The sequence below is a fragment of the Tiliqua scincoides genome, chromosome 1, assembly GCF_035046505.1.
Source record: "Tiliqua scincoides isolate rTilSci1 chromosome 1, rTilSci1.hap2, whole genome shotgun sequence".
Classification (NCBI taxonomy): domain Eukaryota; kingdom Metazoa; phylum Chordata; class Lepidosauria; order Squamata; family Scincidae; genus Tiliqua; species Tiliqua scincoides.
Genome location: NC_089821.1, coordinates 6,603,325 through 6,612,752, shown reverse-complemented (window position 1 = coordinate 6,612,752; position 9,428 = coordinate 6,603,325). Strand labels below are relative to the sequence as shown.

The 9,428-nt window shown below is 47.9% G+C and overlaps 2 pseudogenes; one reads left to right on the top strand and one right to left on the bottom strand.

Annotated features, from left to right (window-relative positions):
* Positions 1-5,278: 5,278 nt before the first annotated feature.
* LOC136638114 (5S ribosomal RNA) lies at positions 5,279-5,395 on the top strand (annotated as a pseudogene).
* Positions 5,396-8,303: 2,908 nt separating this feature from the next.
* Positions 8,304-8,424, bottom strand: LOC136638267 (5S ribosomal RNA; annotated as a pseudogene).
* Between the last annotated feature and the right edge of the window lie 1,004 nt (positions 8,425-9,428).

Genomic DNA, 9,428 nt, shown 5'->3' with positions numbered 1-9,428 from the left:
TCTTGCAGATGTCCTTGTAACGCAGCTGTGGTCTACCTGTAGGGCGCTTTCCTTGCACAAGTTCTCCATAGAGGAGATCCTTTGGGATCCGGCCATCATCCATTCTCACGACATGACCGAGCCAACGCAGGCGTCTCTGTTTCAGCAGTGCATACATGCTAGAGATTCCAGCTCGTTCCAGGACTGTGTTGTTTGGAACTTTGTCCTGCCAGGTGATGCCGAGGATGCATCAGAGGCAGCGCATGTGGAAAGCAGAGGTGTTCTTAAAAAAAATTTTCCAGGTTTTTTTGGATTTTGGTTTTTTCTCAAGGAAGAAAAGTGCAGAAAGTAATGCTCTATGTTTTTATTCCAAGGGTGCATTTTTATCAATTATAATTATAGATTATAATTGCCTGAAAAGTGTACTAGGTAGGTGATATAGATGGTATAATGAAAGCAGATGCATCCACAGTCATTGCCTATGCATCCCCTCTCCAGTCTAGCCCGTTTTAAAAAGTTCTTTTGCAGATTTGGGGCCCAATCCTATGCAACATGCACCAGCCTACTGCTGGTGCACACTGCTGCAAACATGCCGTAAAGTGCACTTGTGGCAGTCAGCACCGGCCCAGCACCAGAGAAGTCTTGGCGTGAGTCTGTGCTGATCTGGGGCCAGTGGTGGAATGGTAAGGCAGGGAGGGGAGGAAGGCATTCCAGGGCAGGAGGAAGGGGGAGGGAGTGGGGCAGGACTGTTGGAGCTCATAAGAACATAAGAACAGCCCCACTGGATCAGGCCATAGGCCCATCTAATCCAGCTTCCTGTATGTCACAGCGGCCCACCAAATGCCCCAAGGAGCACACCAGATAACAAGGGACCTGCAAGGCTTCCTGGGAATTGTAGTTAAGAACATAAGAATAGCCCCACTGGATCAGGCCATAGGCCCATCTAGTCCAGCTTCCTGTATCTCACAGCGGCCCACCAAATGCCCCAGGGAGCACACCAGATAACAAGAGACCTGCAAGGCTTCCTGGGAATTGTAGTTAAGAACATAAGAACAGCCCCGCTGGATTAGGCCATAGGCCCATCTAGTCCAGCTTCCTGTATCTCACAGCGGCCCACCAAATGCCCCAGGGAGCACACCAGATAACAAGAGACCTCATCCTGGTGCCCTCCCTTGCATCTGGCCTTCTTACATAGCCCATTTCTAAAATCAGGAGGTTGCGCATACGCATCATGGCTTGTACCCCGTAATGGATTTTTCCTCCAGAAACTTGTCCAATCCCCTTTTAAAGGCATCCAGGCCAGTCGCCATCACCACATCCTGTGGCAAGGAGTTCCACAGACCAACCACACGCTGAGTAAAGAAATATTTTCTTTTGTCTGTTCTAACTCTCCCAACACTCAATTTTAGTGGATGTCCCATCTCTGCCGGATCTGAAGCCTTGCATCCAGCCTTCCATGTCAAGCACCAGGCAGCCCAGCCCATTCTTTTGCAGATTTTTTTTGTTTCTTTCTGGTTTGTTTGTTTGTTTTAACAAAGATAAGATGTGCAGAAAGCAGTTATGTGTTATTATTTTATCACCAAAAAAAAAAAAAAAAAATCACACCTCTGCCCATAAGCCATCAGGTGACCTATGCAGGAGGTGTGGACTGGAGGTTGAGCTGTCACCTTCCTGGAAAAGGCTAAGCTAAGTAGGATCAGCTGCCTTGGATGGGAGACTGAGAACCACTGGTGGAAGAGCAGACTGTGGAGTAGTCAACTGGTAAGAATGGACAACATTTTTGAGATACTGGGTTGAAGCCTGGTGCAACTGCCTGCAAGAGCTTGGAAAGAGCAAGATGCTGGCAGCCAGGGTGATGACTGCATTATTAAAGGGAACACCTGGAGAAATAGAGGGTTCTTGGAGATTTTTTTGTCATGGAACAATACTTGTAAAAACCTCACTGGAAAATGGATTGAGGTTCAGCCTGCCTATGTAAAACTGCCTTGAGTCTATTGACAAAGGTGGTATATAAATATTGTAATAAATTTGGTCGTACCACTGGCAGATCTCCTGATTGTCTCCTTCCCCCCCCCCCACCAAAAAAACATTTCAATGCAGTGCCTGCTCCATTGGAATGGCTGTGTCTTCATTAATGCTGGTGGTGAAGGATAGCATTGGTGCCTTTAGCACAGTGGTTCCCAACATGTGGTCTGGGGACCACAGGTGGTCCGTGAGACCCTAAGATGAAAAAAAGATGATCACCTTTGATCACTTTCAGTGTCTTGCCAAGTGAGTGCTCCTCCACAGAATACTGAAGTGTCAGCTGTGGTTATAGATAGTCTGTTGTTCGCCCTCTCTGGTGGTCCAGCATTTGCTGAAGTACCAGCTGCGGACAGGTCCATTCTCCACCATTTCTGGTAGTCTTTGAAGGAGTGCTCACTGGGCAAGATGCTTCCCCACTGACCGCCTGAGAGAGCGGAGAATGGACCCACTGCAGCTGGCGTTTCCAGCGACTTGCTGAGTGCTCCCCCATGGGCTACCAAATTGAATTGTATTACATAAGAACATAAGAACAGCCCCACTGGATCAGGCCATAGGCCCATCTAGTCCAGCTTCCTGTATCTCACAGCGGCCCACCAAATGCCCCAGGGAGCACGCCAGATAACAAGAGACCTGCAAGGCTTCCTGGGAATTGTAGTTAAGAACATAAGAACAGCCCCACTGGATCAGGCCATAGGCCCATCTGGTCCAGCTTCCTGTATCTCACAGCGGCCCACCAAATGCCCCAGGGAGCACACCATTTTTTGCATGGTGGGGATGGAGGGAGTTGCATGTGGCCCATGACAATTCCAATGTTTGCCTTAGTGGTCTGCAGGCTCCTAAAGGTTGGCAACCACTGTTTTCACACATAACATACCCTTTTAAAATGAAGAAGATCCCTGCCCAATTTCCTCCATTCCTCCACCTTTGCAAGCCCCTAGGCCATTTCATACCCCGTTGTTGAAATTCATCTGATCCTCACAAAGACTTTGCAGGGAGCAGGAGAGGTTACTGCAGAGATGAGGGAGGTGGGAAAATTTCCTGCTTCCTTTCAATAGCACAAGGTTTGGAAACCATTCCTTGTTTGGCAGACTTTTTATATTTGGGTCCAATGCAGCAAATGCTTGTGGTGTTGGTGGTCTGTTATTGCTGCTACCTACCTCCGGCAGCAAAGGTAAGCTGGCAGCAGGTTGGGAAAGTGGCTAGGGTGGGCTGAGTGGGGGAGGATTGAGGGGGTTTCTGGGTGGGGGAGGGCAGAAGATGGAAAGTGAGAGGGAGCAGGCAGATCTCAGATGTACCAGTACGTACCAGATCCTAACCCCCTTCCTTGTCCCCTTCCTTCTCTCTTACTCTCCTCAGACTTGTGCCAGTCAGAAAGCTGACACAGATCTGAGGAGACCCATTGAATCAGTGGCGCAGGAGTTCTCAAACTTCTTGGGAGTGAAACTCCCGAGGTAAGTCTTGGCAGGAGAGGGCCAAAGGCAGTGACATGATCCCCAGGATCGAGCCATCGTGAGAGGCCAAGTGGGGGTTAATTACAGGGCAATGCAGCGAGCTCCAGAAGGTGCGAGGAGCCCCGTGGAGCTCTCTGTAGGGTTCACCAAGTCTTAGAATATTAAAAATTAGCTATCAGAAACCATTTCCAGTTTCATGATCGCAAATTGGAAGTGGTTTCCAATCACTTATTTTTAGTATTCTAAGACTTGGGAGGCTCTACAGAAAGCTCCGCAGAGCTCCCCAAACCTCCCGGAGCCCACTGCGTCCCCTGTAAGTAACCCCCCCCCGTCCACTGCAGTGGTGCAATCCTGGGGATCGGGTCTCTAGCTTCCCCCTTCCCTCCTCTTAAGGGGCCAGAGGCTGAGGCTCTCAGGCTGGGGCATTGCGACAACCCTGTTTGAAAACCTCAAAAGCGGAGGTTTGCTCGGGGAAAAGGGAACAAAAGTTTGCTTACTCCAAGGAATCCTCTGCAATTGCTCCCCCATAGAATACAGATGAACTCCATTGGCATGGCTACATCGGTAGGGAGAGATTTAATTAAAACTGGGCCCTTAATTACACTTTTTTATTTTGCTTTCTAACACCATTGATGAGAACGGTGTTTTCTTCTCCTGATACTATTTCTACATAATGCTTCCCCCTTTATTTTGTTGTTGCTTCCATTTGAGTTACATTCTTTGAAACCTTATATTAGCTTTTAACCAATTCAAATGTTTATTTTTTTAAAAAGAGAGAATAAAGGTTTTTTTTTTCCTTTCTTATTTGCAGTTTCAGAAACCTGAGATTTTTTTTCTGCTCTTTGAAATATTGCAGCAGGTTTTTCTTCGTACCGTTTGATTCTAGTATCACAACCGCTTGTTTTGTAAGAGACTGACAGCACAATTCTATTTGTTGTTTATGCCATTGCAGCAACCAGTGTGCCAGCCTAAAGCTCATTGTGACACCTGAAGAGTAAGCAGTCCCAACAGGAAAGCCTGCATCATACTGGCCAGTGCTGGTTCCAGACTGCATGCCAGATAGACCAAGTAAGCACCCCCCTGCAGCACAAAGGCTGGGGGAGAGTGAAGTGGGGTGTAACGGGGTGGGAGGAAGGTGAAAGCAGGGCAGATTGGGTCCAGGAGGGGGTAGGATTGTCTCATGCCAAATCCTATTCCCCCTCCTGGGCCTGGAAGCTTGACATGGGGCTCCTTGGATTTGCACCAGCCATTTGGCAGGTGCAGATCCAAGTAGCCCCATTGAACAGGCTGGAGCTCTACATGGGGTAAGGGGACAAATCTCCCCTAACCCTGAGGAGCCTTCCAGTCTACTCCTTCTCAATGCTGCATACAGCATGACTGAGTGGCCCCATTACACCAGCGCTGGTGAGGACTGAGCCGTGAATTAATGCACCTTCAATCCAAATTCTAGAATGTATATCATACAGCATTTTTCTTGCACGCGTGTTGTATTTGATGGCCGCCTTCGGCACCAGCAGTGCTTTATAACAGATGCTTCCTGTAAGCATGTCCAAACATGCACTTTTCCAGCAATTAGTTTCAATCTAGGACACGCTGCTTTCCGGCAGAAGGCCAATGATTGCTGCATCATTATCTGAAAGACTCAGGAGCAACAAGATGACACTAAATAAATGTTGCTAGCCTGAGATTTTTCCAAAGGTTCCACCACAGGGTGGCAAGGGAAACCACCGGGCAAGTAACTCTCCCCGTCTTCCAAAGCCATTGCTGGATCCCTGGGATAACATCAAAGAAAGGCACTTTTTCACACACTCACATATTTCAAAGCCTTCATCATTTACCCTGCACATGCCTGATCTCATCTGATCTCAGAAGCTAAGCAGGGTCAGGTCTGGTTAGTACTTGGATGGGAGACCGCCTGGGAATACCAAGTGCTGTAGGCTTATACCATAGTCTTTCAAGACTGAAGGTTGCCAACCATTCCCTCTTAAGGAAGGTGCTCCAGCCCTCTGATCAGTTTTGTGTCCCTTGTTTTCATTTGTTTCTAGCTCTTTAATAGCTTCTTGAGGGCAGCAACCAGAACTGTACACTGTATTCCACAAGTGTCTGCACTGTAGATTTGTATAGGGGCAAAATAATATTTGCATACATTTGTGTCTAAGAGCCCAATCCTGAGCTCTGCTGCGCCAGCAGTACAAGAGTACTGCTGGGGTATGGCAAATGTGCTGTAAGGCATGCCCATGACACCTCCCGCCTAGTCAGCACTGGTGCAGGCCCATCATTAAGAACATAAGAACATAAGAACAGCCCCACTGGATCAGGCCATAGGCCCATCTAGTTCAGCTTCCTGTATCTCACAGCGGCCCACCAAATGCCCCAGGGAGCACACCAGATAACAAGAGACCTCATCCTGGTGTCCTCCCCTACATCTGGCATTCTGACTTAACCCATTCCTAAAATCAGGAGGTTGCTCATACACATCATGGCTTGTACCCCATAATGGATTTTTCCTCCAGAAACTCGTCCAATCCCCTTTTAAAGGCGTCTAGGCTAGACGCCAGCACCACATCCTGTGGCAAGGAGTTCCACAGACCGACCACGCGCTGAGTAAAGAAATATTTTCTTTTGTCTGTCCTAACCCGCCCAACACTCAATTTTAGTGGATGTCCCCTGGTTCTGGTATTATGTGAGAGTGTAAAGAGCATCTCCCTATCCACTCTGTCCATCCCCTGCATAATTTTGTATGTCTCAATCATGTCCCCCCTCAGGCGTCTCTTTTCTAGGCTGAAGAGGCCCAAACGCCATAGCCTTTCCTCTTAAGGAAGGTGCCCCAGCCCCATAATCATCTTAGTCGCTCTCTTTTGCACCTTTTCCATTTCCACTATGTCTTTTTTGAGATGCGGCGACCAGAACTGGACACAATACTCCAATAATCATTAGTTGGTACTGAGCCCAACATCCACTGCACGCCACCCGGAAGAGCTTTGGGTGGTGGTAGGTTTTGGGCGGGAGGAAGCGTTTTGGATGGGGGGAGGATGGGGGAAGGTGGGGGTGGATCGGGCGGGAGGGGGTGACAAAATAGCCAGTGCAGACTTGAGAAGTGCCATTGCAGAGCTTGGGTCTTTCCTTTGGTGAAAGGGACAAAAATCTTCTTCCCCCAAGGAGACCTCCGGTGTCTGCCTCAGTGCCGCAGGATGCAGTGGTAGCCACTTGGTGGAAACGCCACCTTTAGCATTGGGCCCTAATTCTACAATTCCCATTATAATTATTCTTGATCCCTTTCCTAATGACCTCTAGCATGAAATGAATCTTATTCACAGCTGGCACCTGCTGGGCTAATGTTTTCATTGAGCTGTCCACCAAAACCCCACAAAATCTTCCCTAGCTAGTCACAAACAGCTCAGCCCCCGTCACTGTATATGTGGGGCTGGGATTTTTTGTTTACCTTGAAGCGCATTTGCCATTTGGTTGCCCATTCACCCAATTGGATGAGGTCTCAATACCAGTCAGGGCAGAGAATTAAGAAGCGTTGCTCCACTCTCAACACCCAACCAACTCATCACATTCCAATGATGAAGACAACCACTTGTGGAACCCTTAGGCTTAAGTACACATGAGAGGACAAAATGTGACAGTCCAGTGGCCTTACACTTGCAATTGGCAAATCCAGAATTCTTCACCAGCCCCATATCTTAAAGGTCACTTCCAACGCTATGTGCGTTTCTTTATTTACCAACAGCTTCTGACCATTTTCCCTGCATTTTCCCTTCTGACCTTTTTCCCACATCCAATATGACCTCATAAATGGATCTTTCATCTCTGACTCATGGTGGGTTCACAGATATGCCCACATCACTCAACAGTTGCCACATCAAATAGTGACTTGCATGTGTGAATGCAGCATCACAGATCGAAGACCCCTAAAGTAGAGTTCATCATAAATGCAACATGATTAATTGCAACTGTGGATTGGCTGTGAGAGATCAAAGAGCCAAAGAGCCAAAGCCAAAGAGACCTATGTTTCTTTACGTTATCTCACATACAATTCTTTTCAATGGGCTCCATTCATTCATGCAACTGTCAATCACTAGCAGCCCAATCCTATAAGAACATAAGAACAGCCCCACTGGATCAGGCCATAGGCCCATCTAGTCCAGCTTCCTGTATCTCACAATGGCCCACCAAATGCCCCAGGGAGCACACCAGGTAACAAGAGACCTCATTCTGGTGCCCTCCCTTGCACCTAGCATTCTGACATAGCCCATTTCTAAAATCAGGAGGTTGCACATACACATCATGTCTTGTAACCCGAAATGGATTTTTCCTCCAGAAACTTGTCCAATGCCCTTTTAAAGGCGCCCAGGCCAGACGCCATCACCACATCCTGCGGCAAGGAGTTCCACAGACCAACCACACGCTGAGTAAAGATATATTTTCTTTTGTCTGTTCTAACTCTCCCAACACTCAATTTTCGTGGATGTCCCCTGGTTCTGGTGTTATGTGAGTGTGTAAAGAGCATCTCTCTATCCACTCTGTCCATCCCCTGCATAATTTTGTATGTCTCAATCATGTCCCCTCTCAGGCGTCTCTTTTCTAGGCTGAAGAGGCCCAAAAGCCGTAGCCTTTCCTCATAAGGAAGGTGCCCCAGCCCAGTAATCATCTTAGTCGCTCTCTTTTGCAACTTTTTTCATTTCCAGATTTTGAAATCCATCATCATAAAGTCCTGGACAGTTGGCCAGAAAATTGCTTCACTGTCTGGTGGGCCATTGTAAGATGGGACAAATGGCTGGAGGCTGTGTAGAAGCGACATGGTATGGTTGGCAACCTTCAGTCTCGAAAGACTATGGTGTAAGCCTACAGCACCCGGTATTCCCAGGCGGTCTCCCATCCAAGTACTAACCAGGCCTGACCCTGCTTAGCTTCCAAGATCAGACGAGATCAGGCACATGCAGGGTAACAACAGCCTGCTGACCATCCTCTGTCACCCTTCACCACCAATAAGTTGCTGTTGGGGGCAGTTTGCGGGAGGATTGTGGGCAGATTGAGGCAGGAAGTAGACCAGGCAGGAGACAGGAGGGGAAATAGCTCAGCCGCAATTGTGGACATCAAGATCCTATCTCCACTTCCAAGTCTGGATCCACCCCCAGGAATCTCCTTGGACATACACAGCTAAAGAACCAGTATAGGTCTGAGGAAACACATTGCACACCAGACACCCTACAGAGAGGTAAGTAGAAAAAGATTTTTTACTTATTCTCCTAGGTTCTGTGATGCTACCCCACCCATAGCTTGTAGCGCATGCTCCCTTGGCAGCAATGCATGGTCTAGGATGGTGGGAAATAGGATTGGCCCTGAGAGGTGCAAACACAGTCCATTCACACATGTTCCAACTCAGGGGTGATGTCCAAGGTCGGCCAGGTGAGGCACTGGCTAAGGACCCACATCTAACTGACCCAGACCTACATCTGGTGCTACCCACCTAGCTGGGCTGGCCCCACATCTTCAGTATCAGAAGTAGTGGTAGCACTCAATGTACCATTATGGCTTATGAAAGGGGAAGCATGAAGGGCCCTTTGTAGGTCTTCGCTTGCCCGAGGCATGAAACCTGTTCAGAGGCAGAACTTTCATATCAGTGCAAACTACCACAACCAGAATACTTTTCAACAAAGACAGGGCGTATGCTTGGCCGTGTTGCCGAGAAAGAGACAAGAAACAATGTGTTATCAAATGATGCATGGACAAGAGTGAATCATCCCTTTGACGACTTTTTGTGACTGCTGTCAAAGACTCTGGGACTCCAGAGAGACTCTGGCAGGAATCATTCCTCTTTGTTTCTTTTCCCCCAAGTAATTACGTTTATTGTCCTTAATACATTTCTGACTTCACCCCCTATTATTATTTTATCCTCCGCGCTGCAATGTTATGTTCCTGAACCCGACTCCCAGTGAGAAATATGTGACTGATTAACAATATCAT